Source organism: Neoarius graeffei, chromosome 9 (assembly GCF_027579695.1).
Source record: "Neoarius graeffei isolate fNeoGra1 chromosome 9, fNeoGra1.pri, whole genome shotgun sequence".
Taxonomy (NCBI): Eukaryota; Metazoa; Chordata; class Actinopteri; order Siluriformes; family Ariidae; genus Neoarius; species Neoarius graeffei.
Genome location: NC_083577.1, coordinates 1436798 through 1457644, shown reverse-complemented (window position 1 = coordinate 1457644; position 20847 = coordinate 1436798). Strand labels below are relative to the sequence as shown.

The window sequence follows — 20847 nt, the reverse complement described above, 5'->3', positions numbered from 1 at the left end:
TTATCTACTGATGTTTTTCCGTACATCATAAACACAGTCTGCTTTTTATTAGATAGAATTTCTGATTATTTGATGTTACAAAAATGGATAGCTGCAGAAGATTTTTAAACCCTGTCATTATCTCTCCTGTCTCCCGATCATGGGGCAGTGTGGATCCTTCCCCAACGGGCCTCGATTCGCACTTGTTGTAGTTTCATTTTTGACCACTAGGTGTAAGAATAACTCTGTGGAGCTAAACAGGGCCCAGGAACAGAGGTTCATAGCTGTCAGAGAGCAACATTTTTAATTCATTAGTCACACAAAAGAGGTCATTAACATTTCAACAGAATGTAAAATGTAAGGAGTTGTGAACGAGGACTTTATGAATATTAATATTGATCGAACATTCCCCGGACATTTGAGTCCCTGGACCAGCAGGAATGGCTGAAGTGCCCTTGAGGAAGGCACCTAATCCCCCACCTGCCCTCCACGCTGCTCTGGGTGTGTTGTACATCACTCTGGAAAAGAGTGTCTGCTAAATTCCATTAATGTCATGCAGTATAATAGAACAGATGATGTAAACAGTAATGCCTCCCCCCGCCCCTATGGATGAGCCAACACTAATCATCACATTATGATTATTATCTCATCCGGCCAACAGGTGATGAGTTTATGTCATCATGTGTCTCATCTGTCCAGCGTCGTCCAAATTTCACAAAAATTGCTTCTCTCTCAATTCTTCACCGATTTTTATTCTTTTTGGCAGGAAGGTGGGTCTGCCTGGGGTGCATATAACTTCTGCCCAAATTTGCATAATTGCAATTAATAATGAAGATACAGATAATCAATCATTAATGAGCAGTTTCCACACAAATCGCTTCTTCTCCTTCAATTCTTCACCAATTTTGATTCTTTCTGGCATGACGGTAGGGGAACCTCGGGTGCATATAACTTCTACCCAGATTTGCTTCATTACAATTATTAATGAAGTTATGGACTAATTAAGCCTTAATGAGCAGTTCAACAACAAAAAAAATTGCTTCTTCTCAGTCAATTCCTCGCCGTTTTGGATTCTTTCTGGTAAATAGGTCGGGATTCCTAGGGTGGATATCGTGTCTATATATAGCTTGTATATAGTGTATATAGCTTACAACATTTATTGCGTAAGGTGGCCCACTTTAGATCGTTCCTTCTGGACTAGACGGGGCCAGAGTGAGCTACACCGTCACTGATGGTCTGGTTTATAAATGGGTTTCTTTCTTTCTTTCTTTCTTTCTTTCTTTCTTTCTACCCACCCAGGAGTTATGTTGCTAATCTATATTTTCATGAATGGAAGCTGGAGCTTGTAAGAATTTGTTAGTGTGACTTTAGTTATTTATTCATTAATTGATCCATCCATTTGTTCATTTAATTATTGAATTATTTACAGTACGAAGATTATGGTTTGGTCAGATTAGGGTTTGAGTCCCATGGCCAATGGGGCCTTTCTGTGTGGAGTTTGCATGTTCTCCTTGTACCTGTGTGGGTTTCCTCCGGATGCTCCGGTTTCCTCCCACAGTCTAAACACATGGATTATGTCAACTGGTGACTCTAAATTACTCATAGGTGTGAATGTGAGGATGAATGATTATTCGTCTCTGTGTAGCCCTGTGATAGACCGGCGACCTGCCCAGGGTCAAACCCACCTCTCGCTCAAAGTCAGCTGGGACTGGATCCAACTTCCACCACGACCCTGAAGGATAAGCGGTATCGATAGTGGGTGGATGGATGGATGGATGAATTTTCCTGGCAAAGAAATCATGTTGCTAATCTACATTTTCATAAAGGGGAAGGAGAAAATAGAACTGTGTAAGGATTCAGTGTATTTAGTTATTTATTAATTAATTAGTGCTTGGCAAAAACAAAAAAAACCCAGATATTTCTGTAATTTCTGAAGTCGGATTCAGTTTCAGTTCTTGTGCTAACACTAGATGGCGCTGTCCCGACATTTATGGAGCTTTTTTAATGCTTTTACTATATGCTCCTGCATATTTTTGTCTATATGCACACATGGTATAACATAAGGGAAATAAAACATTTCTGATGATAGATGGGATATTTCACTTTTTGTATAAAGGCTTTATGATATTCGTGCTGTTGCCACAGGCTGTAGATAATGTGTATTTTGTTCCTGCCTGGCTGGAGGTGTGTGTTCCACTGCTGGGTGTGTGTGAGGCAGGGAAACCCTGAGGAGGCGGAATAAACTGTGACGGAAAGGGAAGCACCTTCAGTGCGCTTCTCCCTATGCTGGGATGACTGGTCCATAATTTAATCTCTGTCTGTCTGTCTGTCTGTCTTTCCTCCCTTGGTGTGTTTTAAAGCGAGCAGCTCACCCTTCCGGGTGGCACGGTGGTGTAGTGGTTAGTGCTGTCGCCTCACAGCAAGAAGGTCCTGGGTTCAAGCCCCGGGGCCGGCGAGGGCCTTTCTGTGTGGAGTTTGCATGTTCTCCCCGTGTCCCCGTGGGTTTCCTCCGGGTGCTCCGGTTTCCCCCACAGTCCAAAGACATGCAGGTTAGGTTAACTGGTGACTCTAAATTGAGCGTAGGTGTGAATGTGAGTGTGAATGGTTGTCTGTGTCTATGTGTCAGCCCTGTGATGACCTGGCGACTTGTCCAGGGTGAACCCCGCCTTTCGCCCGTAGTCAGCTGGGATAGGATCCACCTCGCCTGCGACCCTGTAGAAGGATAAAGCGGCTACAGATAATGAGATGAGATGAGATCTCCACATTAACAATGACACACTTTTTTAATTACACATATTCATTAGTCTTAGATCATGCTGTGCCTCCTCTATCTAAGTCCCTGTGTATGAGCTGTTCCTCTAGAATACAGTAATATGATAACATATTAGAACGAGCGCATTAATATAAACATATAGTTTGTGTTACAGCTGGAGCTGCTGTCTGATCCTTCTGACCAATCAGATTGGTGAATTCAACTACACTGTCTTATAAGAACTTACCTAAAATATAAGTTCGTAAAATGAATAATGAACTGCTGTTAATTAGTGAACGGATTTTGATGAAATTTGGAGAAATGATGAGCCATGGGCCGAGGGACAGCTGATTCATTTTTTATGCAAATCCAGATGTGTACAGGGCTCAAAAATTTTTTTGTCTGTTCTCAATATAACTCAAAAAGTAGTGAATGGATTTGGATGAAATTTGGTGGACAGCTTTAGTATTATCCTCAGTTCAAGTGATTTGGTTTTGATGCTGATTAAATGTAGCTTGGCGGAGATATCCACTCTACTGAGTCCCCTTTTAGTTAAGGGCAGCACGGTGGTGTAGTGGTTAGCACGGTCGCCTCACAGCAAGAAGGTTCTGGGTTCGCGGCCGGCGAGGGCCTTTCTGTGTGGAGTTTGCATGTTCTTCCCGTGTCTGCGTGGGTTTCCTCCGGGTGCTCTGGTTTCCCCCACAATCCAAAGACATGCAGTTAGGTTGACGTGTGGCGGCCTTGGGCTGAGGTCCCCTTGAGCGAGGTACCGAACCCCTGACTGCTCCCTGGGCGCTCTGGTGTGGCTGCCCACTGCTCTGGGTGTGTGTGTGTGTGTGTTCACTGCTTCAGATGGGTTAAATGCAGAGGATGAATTTCACTGTGCTTGAAGTGTGCATGTGACAAATAAAGTTTTTTTTTGTTTAAGATTATTCGATTCAAAGAATTTTGCAAGAGAGCATAATTGGTGGAGTGGCATACTCTCTCTCACCTGTCAATCACAAGTGACATGAGCCAATCACGGTCGTCTGTGAGCTCATGCATATGGAAGTACACTGATAGTATTTTCCTCTGGGTGTGTTACACTGACCCTGACACTTCGTGAGCAAGTAGTCTGAAAAATGTGGTCAGATGGCTTCACGTGCCTCAGAGGAAGCATGTGAGAGCCTTCAACATCCTGGGTAGCGGTCATGGAATTAGCCATGACTAAATTGGGAGAAAATCCAGGGGAGAAAAAAGTGAGAGGATTTTGCAGTTGGAGGATAAACACTCGATTGCAAGATTTTTTCACAACATGTGAAAAACTTTTTCCATGAAATGTGTCCAAGTTACAGCATACGGTGGATGTGCTGTCATTTGGTGGAATGATGTATGAGCGGTGCACATCGGCTCGTGCCACAGGGCATAAGAAAATTGTTGCAAGGATGGACGGCGGTGGAGCAGACAGAGAGCCAGAAAACTTCTTCCTCCAAAAATATATTTTTTATTTTTTCTATTTTCAAAACTTTTCTTAAATAGTGCAAATATTTACAGTGCACCAACCAAACGTTCAAATTGCCAAAAAGAAAACTATACAAACAAAATAAAAAAACACAAAAATAAAGAGGCTTCAAGTTTGCCAGACTAAATCAAAAAGACCCTGAACAAAACTATTAGTCAGCCAAACCACAGCACCTTCAAACAAGACGTTCCAACCACAACTGAGGCTCTGGAGCTACTGCAGAGCTTTCATACCCGCAGCCCCGCCCACAGTTGAGCCCAAATTACAAAATTAATCAGGCAACTAAATAATGACATCCTAAATACAAAATAACAATTTAAAGAAACAAACACAAAATATACAAACATCCAAAATAATTTTCATTAACCAAAAACCCTTCAGTGCACAGTAAAATACATGTTTCCCCAACACCAGTAAAACACCCCCGTTAAAATAGTCCGTTCTACCAAACACCCGCGAAACCCCTCCTTAACAAGCCAATGGTACAGTCCCTTGGTTTCTCACAACAAACAGGAAGTATGTGGAGTTCGCGTGACGAGTTACTGAAAACTGTTTTGTGTTATAAAAATGCTAGAACTAAATAAACTTGACGTTAGAAATAACCGGTTTGTACGTGTGTTTCCTAGACCAGAGACCATGCTTAACAGATGGGAGATGAAAATGCTGAGAAATATGTGATGCGTTTTACATATGAGTGGAGCCAAACAAATGTTACTAGAATGCCGGTACACAGCAAAATCCCCAGTGTTGAATTCTCACCCAGAGTGTTGATTTAACACCCTACTGTGTTTATATAGGTCCAACTGGACACAAGTTAACTCTGAAAGTGTTAATTCAACACTGAGGAATTTGCTGTGTAGGCCTTTCCCTGCACTCGCAACAAATGCTGCTCTCGTTAGAAACTATGGCAAACGGTGGAGTATGAAGTGCTTGAAAACCAGTAATACCCATACAGAAAACAGTAACGGAAATGAAGTGCAACTCACAGCGACAGGCAGGGGCAGTCCTGGGGGCGGTCCGACCGGGCAGCCGCCCGGGGTGGCATTGCGGGGGGCAGCACGAGCGCAGGTGTGAAAAAAAAAAAAACGGTCCAAAAAAAAAATTAAATAAAAAGGTCCCCCCAAAAAAACCCCTGAGAAAAAAAAAAAAAACAAGACGGGCGGGGGGGGGGGGGGGGGGGGGGGTGTGAACATTTTGGATGGGGAAGCCCAATACCAAAGTTGCGCAGGTGACGTCATCAGTGTGTGTGTGTGCCTAACTTGTCGTAGCCCCATAATATGCACAATCCTGCCAGCGGAACGTTGTACTAGTCATCAAAAAGACTTTACTACCATAGTGCTACACTACTATGACATTACACAGAGTCTTAAGTAATACATTACGACTTGATCATTGCCATTCTGGTAACAGCAAATTTATAACGGGCCGCGTCCACGACGTACAACACACGACGAGAAATGTTTTAAACGACCATGTAAAGCTGTTAACATTCTGTTGGCTAATACAGAGCCCAACGTGGGGGGGGGGGGATGAGTGCGGGCGCGAAAAAAAAAACGGTCCCCCCCAAAAAAAACCCCGAAAAAAAAAAACAAGACTGGGGGGGGCGCCAGCAGGGGGTTTCGCCTGGGGAGTAAATCACTCTAGGATCGCCACTGGCGACAGGTCCGCCAGGATGTTTGAACGTTGCTGGCAGATTGCTGCCTGTGTGCTGTGCGCTTGCGTGAGAGGTGTGTGTGCGCGCGAGCGTCACGGCTCACTCCGTGACAAAAATAATTCAGGTAGTGGGCGTGGATAAACGCAGGCACAGGGGGCGGGGTTGATGATGCGTCAGGACAGAGAGAGAGAGAGAGAGAGAGAGAGAGAGCAGAATTATGTCACTGTTGACTCTGCAGAAGTGAACCTGCACACACTGGAGTCGCTGCTCACACAGCAGATCAGATCAGACTGGAGTGGAGACAGTGCTCTCTCTCTCTCTCTCTCTCTCTCTCCCGGGTCTGAATACCTGCACCTTGGAATATTAACCCCAGGTAAGAAACTCAGATTGCATTTTCTTAATCACATCTCATGGCCTGTTTCTCCCAGTGCAGTTGTGAAGGAGTGGGTTTGTGTGTCGATGAAACCAGACTGACATTTTGACCCAGAAGGTCCAGTGGAACTGGGTTTTGGGTTTTTTTTTCCTTTTGCCACAGCTTAGACTTGTTCTTGCAGCTGTTAATGCATGTGCAGATGTTCAATATGTAATATAAACATATTCACTCATGTTGCATGGAAATAAATGACATTCATCATTGCATCATGTTTTACTGAAGATGTTCAGGTCAAGTTCTTCCACTGAATTACGTTCTGCACTGCTGAAGTTTTCCATGTGTACTTTCTTTTAGAGGAATTGTAGGGTCTGAACCCGGGCTGAAGATCAGAGCAGGAAAATGTGTTCGTGTTACAAAGGAAAAGAAAATGTACCTTTCTTTATTGGTATTTTTTATAAGAAAGATTGAAATATTCAGTGCATACACCTTTCCGGTTAAACTGAAATATTAAACGTACGGCTTGAAGGTGCCATCCTGGTGACAAGGAACAGTCCAGTTTACTACCTTTTTTCTAATAGTGTATGTTTCTGTATATTAGCACTATACTATACTAGTAAGGATGTCGTACTAGTACTCTGTATCTACAGCTCAGAACAGGGACCTTATTTGGGAAAAACACACACACACACACACACACACACACACAATGTGTGTCTGGCTTATGTGAACTAAAACATCTGCATAAATACACTGAGACATTATGTGTTAGAAACCTCAGCAGAAAGAAGTGTAGTGTATAAATCATCTCTGCCTTCAACAGTATATAAATTACAGTTCGGAAAAAATAGGTTATTCCATTTGAGTCAAATCAAGTGGGATTTTATTGTCATTCGCTGTATATCTGGAATATCACTCGTTCTCAAAGCCTTTTAACAAGCTGACTTGTTTCTGAGTTCCTCACTTTCAGATTTGACTCATTACTAACGATAAGATTGTGATAATAAATATGATAACGTGAGCAACGATCTCATCTCATCTCATTATCTCTAGCCGCTTTATCCTTCTACAGGGTCGCAGGCGAGCTGGATCCTATCCCAGCTGACTACGGGTGAAAGGCGGGGTTCACCCTGGACAAGTCGCCAGGTCATCACAGGGCTGACACATAGACACAGACAACCATTCACACTCACATTCACACCTACGCTCAATTTAGAGTCACCAGTTAACCTAACCTGCATGTCTTTGGACTGTGGGGGAAACCGGAGCACCCGGAGGAAACCCACGCGGACACGGGGAGAACATGCAAACTCCACACAGAAAGGCCCTTGCCGGCCACGGGGCTCGAACCCGGACCTTCTTGCTGTGAGGCGACAGCGCTAACCACTACACCACCGTGCTGCCCATGTGAGCAATGATGGATTGGAATTTCCACTGTTGAACTCAATACCTCATGGACCCCTTGGGTCAGAACCACTGGACTGGACTTTATAACTCATATACGTTGGAATGAAACACAGCTCATGGTGTGAGATGTGACATTACAGTAGTGTATAAAGTGTTTAGTGTGTGGTGAGGACAGAATACACAGTGAATACACAGGACAGGGAGAGTTCTTGTAATTACTGTCCAGACTGACTGTCAGCTTTGGACCTAATGGCTAATAAATAAATATATAACTCAAGTGAGGGAGTGTGTGGAATTTATTTTACATTTGAACCGATCCCTGGCTGCAAAAAGTTTAAACACCCTTGATTTTTAACTTTTAGTTTTTAGAGCACGGGTTCATGAACATTTTTCAGTCAGTCATCTGTTTCTGTGTAAATAAATTCCACAGAATAATCTCATATAATCCACCGATTCAGAGGGTATTAATTAGCCAGTCGTTATTTCACTGAGTACAATTATAGTTTGGCTGTTTATTGGCGTGGGAGGCAATGTGTCTATGTGTCAGCCCTGTGATGACCTGGCGACTTGTCCAGGGTGAACCCTGCCTTTCACCCGTAGTCAGCTGGGATAGGATCCAGCTCGCCTGCGACCCTGTAGAACAGGATAAAGCGGCTAGAGATAATGAGATGAGATATTTATTGGAGTTATAGATCATTTTTATTCTTGAAATTTCCACTCATTTCGGTTTGAGTTCTGTTTTATCGGATGATGAGTTTCACAGTGTTTGAGGTTTGGATTAAAGCTGCAATAGATGAGTTTAAAAATAATAAAAGTCCTTACTAGTAAAAAAATATCCTTGATACAATCTAAAACATGATTTTAAAAAAAGGGTTAAGTCATGGCATGAGCAAAAGTGTACGAAGTTGCTGAGAAACCCTGTCCGAGATACTTGTTTGTGTTTGGATCCGCCTCCTGTCAATCATTTTACAGACACTCTATTGGGCACTATAGATTCTGAGGGCGGAGCTTCATGAACATGGACTGAAATTCAGATGTCATTTCCATCTTACTGTACCCAGTATGTGTACCATCTTACAGTAATCAGTGAGCCGTAATCAATGAAACAAAGTCAGTATTTGGTGTGAGACGACCCTTTGCTTTAAAAAAAAAAAAAATCTCTGTCTCCGGTCCAATGAGGTCAGTTTTATGCGGAAATGATCTGTAGGTTTTCCTGAGCATCTTACAGAACCAGCCACAGTTCTTCTGGACACTTTGACTGTCACACTCACTTCTTCATTTTACACCAAAACCCAGCAGCCTTCATTATGCTTTCTTTTTTCATCTGAAAAGTGCTCTCTTATGGAATACGCTGCTCAGATACAAACTTTTTCTTTTTCTGTAACATTTAATTTTTTGCTGGAAAATGAACGTTTGGACTCTAAAATGTTTTTGTACTGACTCGATAATGTAGAAATCATAAAATAGAAATCTATAACAAAGTTTGTATGAAAAATAAATAGGGTGCTAAGACTTTTGCACAGTGCTGTGTGTATATAATAACTTTGATAATTAGAGGTTGTGTGTTCCATCACTGTAGCAGAATTTAAAATGAAAAACTGCTTCAGAGAGAACCGAGGTGCTTCTTTAATAGTGTTGTACTACAGAACGTTTGAAACTTGATGACACGATTTAAAAGAATAAAATAAGATTTAAAGATCTCAGTGTGATGTCTGGGCAATTTAAAAATGTATAATGAATAAAAATGAAATTTAGTGCAGTAGAGTAAATGTGATGGTGTGTATCATATAAATCCGGCATGATAAAGCTTTAGGGTGTGTGTGTGTGTGTGTGTGATTATGTAACAGCAGCTTTGTACATGATGCAGGAGTTGAATGCCATGGAGAAGCTCTGTTCACATTTGGCATCTCTGCCGATGATGCAATGGGAAATTCTGTGTACACAGATGATGAGCACTAGTTTTCCAGGACACTTTATGGAGGACGCTCGGAGGTGTTTGGCATCGCAAACTGAACGTGTGAAAAAAGGAAAACTCCTGCGCAAGTCTGTAAACATGCCAGCTGGCCCCGAGACAGAGCGACATGCTACAGGAGCCCAATAAATCGTGTCATGTAATTAGTTTAAGGCCATTAAAGGGAACTGGTGAATTGGCCACAGTGTTTGTTGGGTTTCTGCACATCTGATGGTGTGTGTGTGTGTGTGGTGGGGGGGTGAGAGAGACAGACAGACGGACGGTGAGACAGAGAGACAGCGTTCCAGTGGAAATAAAAGTTTCATCACTTTGTATCCGTTTTAAATCCAGCCGTGTTGTGCTCCAGGTTCCTCTGCCAGCAGTGGACTGGTTATGCTAAAATTATTGTGAACCGCGCTTGTGTGTGTGTGTGTGTGTTTGTGTGTGTACATGGTGCCCTGCGATAGCCTAGCATCCCATCCGGAGTGTATCCCTGCCTCGAGTCCAGTATTTGTGGAACAGGCTCCGGCTGGCAGGTCGGATCACAGCAGTGCTGCGTGTTTATAATGATCTGATTCTCTCTGCAGACGTTTCCAGGCAGCGTTTATTAAACCAGTCAATGAAACATAATTGAATGCGAGCGGCGGCTGGTGTAAAAAAAGCAGCTCATCAGGGAGCAGATGAGACTCTTCTGATCTACAGTGTGCTTTAATTTGCGAATCCAAGGTAAAGGATTTATGCCCAAACGCCACTGTGCTGGCTGTTAATGTATTATGGCCCTTTTCCACTACCCTTTTTCAGCTCGCTTCAGCCCGACACGGCTCGCGTTTCGATTACCTTAGAGCAGCACGACTCAGCTCGCTTCAGCCCTACTCAGCACCCAAAACTCGCACGGTTTTGGAGTGGGGATGAAGCGAGCCAAACCGAGCCGAGTGGGGCTAGGGGCGTGAGCAGACACTCCCCTGTGCACTGATTGGTGAGGAGGAGTGTCCTCACATGCCCACACACGCCCCGCGAGCGCGCTGGGATCTGTAAACACCGTAAACCCGGAAGAAGAATTACGAATTGCGAGAATTTCTGAAGCCTTATGCGCCTCGCCTCATCTATACGCTCTTGCCAGTATCTGCTGGCGTTGTCGGTGACAACAAGCCACAGCACCAAGACCAGCAACACTAACGACTCCATGTCCTCCATGTTTATTGTTTACTATCCGGGTCGTGAGACTACCGCTTAAAAGCTCACTGATGTCACTGTTTGCGCCGCCTAACGACATCATGTGACGTCCACCCACTTTCACTAACTCCACCCAATGTGTCCACCCACTTCCAGCCAGCACGGTTCAGCGCGGTTGTAGTCGAAATGCAACTCCAACAGCCCCGCTCAGCTCGACTCAGCCCGACTCAGCACGGCACAGCTCAGCCCGACTCAACCGCGTTGGTAGTGGAAAAGCGGCATTATTTTTCTCGTGTAGTCGAATGAAAAAGAAAATGAAAGCAGTGGCCCCGGATGCCAAAACGTCACCAGTCGGCTGTTATGTTTACATCGGGCATCATAAATACCTGAACCGAGACAGCGGCATTTGAATACTGGCACCTCAGACGGTTTCGTCTGCTCAGACGTCTTCTGTTTTGCGTACACGCACACGTGTATTTGTTGTGATTCTCATCTTGTCCCCGCCCCTACCTGGAGTTCCGACATAAACACACCTGACGGCACACCAGTATGGCAGCGCTCACAGTCAGCAGTAACCAGAATTCCCTTTGTATCATTTTCTACTTGATAAAACTTGATTTGACGATGTGTAGCTTTTGTCTCGTGAAAATCAGCGTTACATTTAGATTTACGATGTCATTTTGTTGATTTCAGTAAAGATTTAGAAATGCGAAAAGATCACTCACTACGTTTACATGCACATAGAGAGAATCGAATTTCTGCCGTTGCTCGACTGAAATCGAAGTTCAAAATGCCATGTATACACCTTAATTCGGCTGAAATTGAACCGAACTTGATTTCTCGGAATCGAGCTACACGACCTAGATTATGCGATTTCTGCCGAGCTACTTTGTGCATGTAAACCCTATCGAGCTAGTTGTCGAGCTACTTCCGGAAGTGACGAGTGACGAGATCACAAGCGGGAAACACAACAGCCTCGGTCGGCATGACAACAGTAGTAGCGAGCAGCAGAAGAGGTCAGGAGGAACAAACGGAGAAGAGAAAATAGCGATGTAGAGCTCTCTGAAGTGTGGGTGGAGCACAGAGGATGGCAGGACAAAGCTTCTGGTACTAATAGGCTTTTTATTGTCAGACTTTTCAGTTTAACAGCCTACTTTTATTCTTGAGAGAAAAACACACACACACACACACACACACACACACACGTGCTGTGTTCTAGTCCCGGGATGAGCTGTCCCCTCTGCTCTCCCTCTGCCTCCTTAAATAGGGCGCGGTTACTGGGAAGACACACAAACAGGTTAATTACCGTCAGGTGAAGTGATTCTGCCACTCACCTTCCCTGGCTCCGCCCTCCTGTCACAGACCGGCGCTTGACCACGCCCCCACTGCCACAGGCAAGCAGAAACGTGAACTTCTGGAGCAATGAGGAGACAGAGTTCATGCTCATTCAGCTTAAGGAGTTGAATATATTAAAATTCATGGACGGGAGAAAAACGCGCAATGGAGAACACGGAACTGATAACTTTGTTTACACTCTTGAATAGCTCTTCTTCATGACGACAACCGGAAGTGTACCAACACGATGAGGCGTGTTGCGCCACCTGTGGCTCGGGTGCACAATGCACCTCACACAATAGCCCGATTTCATTGTGTGCATGTAGGATTGGATTTCTCTGGCACCCTGCTGGGACCTTCAGCTCGATTACCGACAGCAGCTCGATTTGGATGTGCATGTAAACGTAGTCACTGTGACCAATTTTATGAAGAACAAGACCATCAGTGATGACATCATTTCTCATCTCAGATCTTGAATCTTGCATTAATAACAATAATATTCGAAGAATAGCCACAGAAATTTGACCTTCATCTCAGCATCATTGTTTTTTTCTCCCAAACTGAAGCACCGGGATGTGTTTAGATCAGAACTCGACTTGGACCTTTCTGAGATGGGAATGCAATCTATTGCAGTATAAAGGAGTTTACACACAATAAAGCAAGCTGCTCGTGTTGTGGAAGTCTGTACCTCAAAAGGTGCCAAAAAATAAACCTACATGAAAGAAGTTGCCTTAAAACACTTTTATTGTCCAGAACCGACACAAACGCTGAGTGACACCGGGATACACACTGAAGCCCAAGTTCTCTTCCATTAGTTTTTAAGTTGCGTCCCTCTTTGGGAGACCCACCCTAGAACCGTCCAAAACAAAATGGTGGCTCCTATTCAAATCATTGTAAAATGAATTTCTTTGTTTAAAACACAGACTTCTGATTGGCTGCCCAATGTGGGGCTTCTCATTGGCTGAAACATACTTCCTGCAATTTTTCAAAAGCAAACAGATTTACTCGTATCCCTTATGTCATTTTAAGGGTTTTTCTGCTTAATGACGAGTCTGTGTTTGTCATGCGAAATACCTTTACAATGATGATCAGTGGTGAAGAACACAAGATGATCAGACACGCAAGATCCTCTCAGCATTTAAATTCAGTGTACTTAGGCTCAGCTCATACATGTCAACCCCTACGGATTTCCCGTATTCCCTACGGATTTTGGCATTTTAAAAACGGTACGGGCGTAGTGGTATTCAACTACGGATTTTTCTACATTTTCACCTTAAAATTACTTTGATTTATTACCATCAAAAAAATCGTCATGAAATACGAAAATGCACGGGAGCCGCCATTTTCTACATTTAGAATTACTCAGCCGGTACTTCCGCTAGTACCAACAAGCCATTCCGAATGTCTGAGCATGCGCAAGTGTGATTTTCCTGCACGCCGAGCGGGAAATAACAGCACATGTAGCGTAACAATAGACAGGTCAAGATGTCGGCACCACCGAAGAAAAAACTCAAAACATCTAAAACTGGAGGTCGCTTTCTTCCCGAATGGACAGAAACATTCAATGGAATAATTATCGCTTCCAAAATGGGTGCTGAGTATGTCAACTGCACAATTTGTTGTAGAGACGTGAAAGTGTTTGCCTCTGGAATTTACGACGTGAGGGAACGCATGAAATCTCAAATGCATGTGAAGAATGCAAACCAGAAAAAGAGACGGCTGTCAATTAATTTCTTCACGCAAAAGCCAACAAAGGTTGTATCTGACATTAGGTATTAGGTAAAATCTGATACATTTTTATTATGCATGAAATATTACTATGGATTTGGTATGGAAATTATGGATTCCTTTACCAGGGAGTACAGGTGAGAGCCGTGAGGGGTTGACATGTATGTCAGCTTAAAGGAGCTTAATGTTAAGAAAATGTTCTAAGTATAACACAAGTGTCTGTCTGTGTGTCAGGCCCATAAAATATTGACGAGAGAGAGTAATCTTTCTAAACTAGCTAACAATCGATCAAAGGGAAGATTTCACAGCCTGACCTGACAAAAGGTAATTCCCTTGTCATCAGATAAGAAATAACTGTGGCGACAGAGACAGGAATCCTATCAGCTCTGGTGCTGCAGAGACAGGAAGCCTGCGGGAATCCTAACGCATTCTGAAGCCCCAGTGACATAAAATTCTTTCACGCCCGTTGCTTTGTGGCTAGCGGGTGGTTGCTAGTGGACATTCCAGGCTCTGGTTGCTGAGGTATCCATCTTGTATATTTATTGGTCAGCCAATGATATCCTTCACTGCCATTGGTAGTCGCCTCAAAGTTGAGACTAGTTTAACTCGGTACCCGCCCACTTTGCATCATCAAAAGGTTAAGTTCCTGAATTTCATTGACATTCCATAGGCTCTGGTCACCACAACACTGCGCCTCTCCTCCTGTGTGTCAACTGCTTAAGGACTATAACGATGGGTTGTAGTGCTCAAAAGTACAGTCCGCAGTTTTAGTTGTTACGCACTTATCCTAAATACTGTGGCGGCTGTGAACTCGTATCCGTGTTCGGTGACGGCAGGCATGCAGGCAAGGAAGCAAGTAGGAAGGCAGCAGACAGTCAAGCAGGCGATACACAGTGGTGTAAAATCCAGTTGTTTGAAGAGGTTCAATAATCCAAAAAGAAGTTTTCAACTGTACACTTTCTAATGGGGTTTAAATCAAATTAAGTTTGCAATAGCATCTAAACGTCCAAAAATTCAAGCGTTCAAACAGAGTGTAGTGGTAAAAAACTATTGGTCACCAGCATCTTCCACTGTCTAACTGAGACTACCTGGACACATGAAAGACGCCGTCTTAATCTGAACAGGTGACCTAAGTCAATGTCAAAATAAAGGTTTCAAGCCAAGGGCCAGTCAATCTAAAGCAAAATAAGAGTCCATCCATCCATTATTTGTAAGTGCTTATCCTGCGCAGGGTCGCGGGCTGGATCCTATCCCAGCTGACTCTGGGTGAGAGGCGGGGTTCACCCTGGACAAGCCGCCAGGTCATCACAGGGCGACAACCATTCACATTCACACCTACGCTCAATTTAGAGTCACCAGTTAACCTAACCTGCATGTCTTTGGACTGTGGGGGAAACCGGAGCACCCGGAGGAAACCCACGCGGACACGGGGAGAACATGCAAACTCCACACAGAAAGGCCCTCGCCGGCCACGGGGCTCGAACCCGGACCTTCTTGCTGTGAGGCAACAGCGCTAACCACTACACCACCGTGCCACCCAGAAAATAAGAGTCTCTCAAGGGAAATCAGTTTAAACTCAAACTTGGCTCCTTCAGTGGTTGTTGATGGTTATTACACACAATAAACCACACACTTGTCTCTTAATATGTTACAAGTGTGTTTGAATTTCCGTGCTCACTGATCCAAGAACTTGTCGCCATATGAACTGGAAGATGAATCGAGGATGATGAGTTAATGACGAAGGATGTGTCCCCACATGCTGAACCTCTTCTGCTCCTCGGACCTGCCTGATCCATCCTGGTGCCCTGTGTCTGGTTGGAGTCTCATCGCATCGCTCCTGTGGAGGACGGCCCCATGAGGACAGTTGAAAGTCACACCTGGAGGACGCTCTGGACTCTTACAGTAATGCTTTTATGGCTGAGGACTGCAGTTGTCATGAACAGTTGTTGCCCAAATGAGGATGGGTTCCCTTTTGAGTCTGGTTCCTCTCGAGGTTTCTTCCTCATGTCGTCTGAGGGAGTTTTTCCTTGCCACCGTCGCCACAGGCTTCATCATTGGGGATAGATTAGGGATAAAATTAGCTCATGTTTTAATTCTGTAAAGCTGCTTTGCGAAAATGTTTATTGTTCAAAGCGCTGTACAAATGAACTTGACATAGTGGTTTTTGTCCCCCCCAGTTTAGCCCAATGAAAATTTGTCAGGCCTCTCCGAGCGCTTCGAGTTGAAAATCTGAACTTTTCATAAAGGTGCTGGTGTCGTCTGTACCGCGCCTTTTCACAGCAACCGATTACACGATGGTTAGAGTGTTAACATTTTTCAAAATAATATTGTTGTCATAGAAACAAAGTCTATGTACAGCATAAGAGCTCCCTGCTTTTCTTTGAGGGAAAAAAAAAAAAAAGCTTGATGGAGAAACGCCCTAAACTTGTGTCCTCGTGTAATTTTTGACGTAGCATTCATTTAGTGTCATGATATGAGAACTTAATGGCGTTTCTTTTTCATGCTCCAATCTCTCATGTGTTTTTTTTTTTATCTTGCAGACAAAATGCACACTTTAGTTTTGGGGAAATGTGAGACTGCTCATTTTCTTTCTTTCTTTAAGTGTAAACGATTTTATTGTCCAAATGTGAATGCTACTGGTTTAACTAAAGCAAACAGCTTCGTTCCTTTTCTTTCATTTTGAAATGCACTTCCTCTGTCTCTCTGTGGCCCTATTCAGATTGAATCAGTTTAGCAGGAGAACGTTAGTTATACTTTTTTTTAAATAATAAAAACTTATATCTATAATCAGGGCGGCACGGTGGTGTAGTGGTTAGCGCTGTCGCCTCACAGCAAGAAGGTCTGGGTTCGAGCCCCAGGGCCAGCGAGGGCCTTTCTGTGCGGAGTTTGCATGTTCTCCCCGTGTCCGCGTGGGTTTCCTCCGGGTGCTCCGGTTTCCCCCACAGTCCAAAGACATGCAGGTTAGGTTAACTGGTGACTCTAAATTGAGCGTAGGTGTGAATGTGAGTGTGAATGGTTGTCTGTGTCTATGTGTCAGCCCTGTGATGACCTGGCGACTTGTCCAGGGTGTACCCCGCCTTTCACCCGTAGTCAGCTGGGATAGGATCCAGCTCGCCTGCGACCCTGTAGAACAGGATAAAGCGGCTACAGATAATGAGATGAGATCTATAATTATACAATAATAAAATGATCACTTTTTGGGAGAGTGAAGTTCTAGTAGGCTGTATTTTCTGCGAAGCCGAATGTTTGCGCGAATGGTCATATGATCACACTGTGCTGACAGCATGGAAGAGGCCCCGGGGTCGAGGAGGCATTTATTTCAGTTTGGGGCGAATCAAACTTCCAGCAGTAATGTGAACAAACAATGAAACAATAAAATCTCACAGTATACGAGAAGCTTTCATTTTTCATTTCATGCCTCGGGATGGGTTTGATATCGGGGCGGGGCACTGATGCACAGAATACGAGTCTGTACGGGAGGAAACATCTGCATAGAAAATCACAGATGTGTCTCCAGACTAAAGCGATCAGATGAATGCTGAGTTTGGAGAAAAACTGTCGGTCATTCAGAAAATTTATGTAGACCTTATGGAAATTTCATCCCATCTGGGTAGGGCTTTTGTTTCTCTCTCTCTCGTTTCTTTCCCTCTCTTCTCTCTTTCTCAAGCTCTTATTCCTCTCTCTTATTTCTCTCATTCGGCCATCATTCTCGGTTTCTCCATGCAACTGCTTTGCCTCCATTTCTGGTCGAATCTCTCGACTGTGTGTGCGCACGCGCAGTAATTAAGTCTTCGGGAGCTCGGTGGCTCTGTTGGGACTCGATGTGCAGCTCGAGCGCTCTCACTTGTTTACAGAGAGTGTGTTCACTGTTCTCTGAAGCGCAGGGGGTTTTAGGTCTGCAGTGAGTCAGAGAGAGAGAGAGAGAGAGAGAGAGAGTGTAGTGGTGATGGCCTTGATAACATCAATCTGCATTAACTAAACAGTCTACAACTCACAGGTTTGTTAGTGTATTAATGTGTTCAGCCTCACAGCCTTTATTTCTCTCACTGTGCTGGAGTGTGTGTGTGTGTGTGTGTGTGTGTGTGTGAGATTTTACAGGATGTGAGGAAACGCCCACTGAAACGTTTCCTCACATTTCTGGAAGTTTATTTCCACTGAACAAGATGAAACGTAACTAATGTTTAAATCAAGTCGCACGCGTGGTGTTAAACTGTTTATGGCTGCTGCTGAATTCTCGTCTTGGACAGTTTATAACAGCGTCTCTGAAAGTAGTCCCGGCTGCAAAGCAAATCACAGGTGTATATTAATACGCTTGCTCTAATAGGTTGCTGTTTCTATAGAAACAACTTACGCAGGATCAACAAAGAAAAATGTATATATATATATGTTCATGTAGCATTTATGGAAGGAATCTCCAGTGTCCGTGCTTTGTAACTGGCTGGGAAACTGGTCGGACAAGGAAGTTTATAGTTTTGCTTTTTTTTTTCTTAACGACTTAAGGAAAGAGAAGGACTAGACTCTGGCGAGGGGTCGACTGTTTATAGCTGCTATAACGACTGATTTTAAAAAATGGTTTCTGGTCTTTCTATAACAGTAAATGTAAATATAAAAGCATAACAAGTATGGTTTGTCATTTAAAATAAAAATACTTCAAGATATTGGGGAAAATATTCAACTTTGTAGTCATACCAGTCTCTCTTTTGACTCTATCCCACCAAGTCGTTGATTATTTTCCTCTAACAACATGCTGAGTGTTTTATTCACTAATATAACACTGATAAATGCTACATTTCATTTCCTTAATGAACCTGATCCATATTTGTATCGATCCAATGATGGATATGTCTTTTAGTTGTGGAAAATATCGCTTACTCGTGGTTACCCGATCTACTGTTAGATTAACTGTTAATGGTGTGCATCCAAGTTTTAAGAATAGAAGATTGAATTACTAACCTGTGTGTGTCTGCCACTCAATGACTGGTTTCCTCACGGATCCAGGAATGACGTCACTGACACAGAGACCAGTTCAGAGATGTTTCTTGATTTATTCTAAGTCAAACATGAGTATAGATAGTTTTCACTGACGTCACGGCATTCCGGGGAACGCCCCCCAGCCGCCATCTTGCAGGGCAAACAAAACGGACCATCGCCATTACCGGCTACGTTATCTCGGATGAATTTATTAAGTTATATAGTCAGTTTTATAAAATAAAGATCAATGTCGGCAAAATCAAGCAAATGGAAGTATATGGATACATTGGACGACATCTCACGACAACGGTATGCAGCCAAACTGGCCTTGATTGGGGGAATTGACCCCTACGAAGTGGACAAAGAAGCATTTTCAAGTGACTATGCAGGGCTGCCATCCATATTGTACCCTGATATTGTGAACTATTTCGTGAATAGTAAAAGTGCCTACACACTTGACGACCTCAAAGCATACAAGTCGCTGGAGTCATACAATTATTTTGTCTGTGGCTGGGTCCGTGAAGTCCACCATATAAAAACAAGTGACAGTCGTGTCCTAATTACAGCCAAGGTACAGTATGTAAACATTGGAGTTTTAGAGCTCTCAACACTGCATATAAATATATGTGTGTGTATAATATCGAGTTGATTTAAGACAAATTTTACATCCATTAGTGGATGTACAGTACCATGTCAGTATAAACGTTGTAATATAATTAACTGGTATGTAGGCTTGTTACACAATTGATTGTTTATTTAAACAACTTACCACTTATAAAATGATCGGAGCAGACTTTGCTGTGTTTGGAAGGCTGATAATCCTTGCGGTTGATTCTCGCAAGCCATAGATTTCTCCTTTGTATGCTGAGTTTGTTTGCTCGCCTTTGTGCTCCCGTACAGTGGGAATTCCATAAAAGCTCCGCTTGACGTCATCATTTGACCTATTACGACAGCCGTGAATACAACAGGTGTGCACCACTGCTAGCTTTAAATAGTAATAATGTAACTATAAATGTAAATAATATATAAATAAATGTAACTTGCGTGTTACAATGTGTGCTCAGTGACCCGTACGGTAAGCTTGCCCTACAAGATCGCCGCCACCAGGGAATCCCTGACTCTGTGACGTCATGTGAAAACTATCTATACACTACTGTTCAAAAGTTTGGGGTCACTTTGAAATGTCCTTATTTTTGAAAGAAAAGCACTGTTCTTTTCAATGCAGATCACTTTAAACTAATCAGAAATCCACTCTATACATTGCTAATGTGGTAAATGACTATTCTAGCTGCAAATGTCTGGTTTTTGGTGCAATATCTCCATAGGTGTATAGAGGCCCATTTCCAGCAACTCTCACTCCAGTGTTCTAATGGTACAATGTGTTTGCTCATTGCCTCAGAAGGCTAATGGATGATTAGAAAACCCTTGTACAATCATGTTAGCACAGCTGAAAACAGTTGAGCTCTTTAGAGAAGCTATAAAACTGACCTTCCTTTGAGCAGATTGAGTTTCTGGAGCATCACATTTGTGGGGTCGATTAAATGCTCAAAATGGCCAGAAAAATGTCTCGACTATATTTTCTATTCATTTTACAACTTATGGTGGGAAATAAAAGTGTGACTTTTCATGGAAAACACAAAATTGTCTGGGTGACCCCAAACTTTTGAACGGTAGTGTATTTTTACACATAAGGGTGTGGTGAGTCAAACATAATTGGTCAATTTAAATAAAGAAATGCATATTCTTCTACAATTGGTTAAGTCATAGCAGCAAATAATGACTTGCATATAAACGGAGACCGGTCTTCTCTGTAAGAAGCTGCCAAGTAAGAAGTTGGCTTTAAGTGCAGAAGAATACACAGAGTGTTGTGTGCTAGTTGGAACACCCTGTGTGTTATGAAAAACAGAGACGCAGGATACGCCCCAAATATTAACCTCATCAATGCCCTCTTAGGTCCTGCAGGGACCTGTAGCACACTCTAAGGACAAAGTACACAATCCAAGCACCCCACAGACAGGCCTGCACC

The 20847-nt window shown here is 43.3% G+C and overlaps 1 protein-coding gene across 2 annotated transcripts in view; it reads left to right on the top strand.

Moving 5' to 3' along the window:
- Positions 1-6115: 6115 nt before the first annotated feature.
- calcrla (calcitonin receptor-like a) overlaps positions 6116-20847 on the top strand; it is a 129798-nt gene continuing 115066 nt past the window's right edge. For both annotated transcript variants that reach the window (XM_060928933.1, XM_060928934.1), the window contains exon 1: positions 6116-6259. The gene's annotated coding sequence lies outside the window, so the exon portion shown is untranslated. The remainder of the gene's footprint in view (positions 6260-20847) is intronic.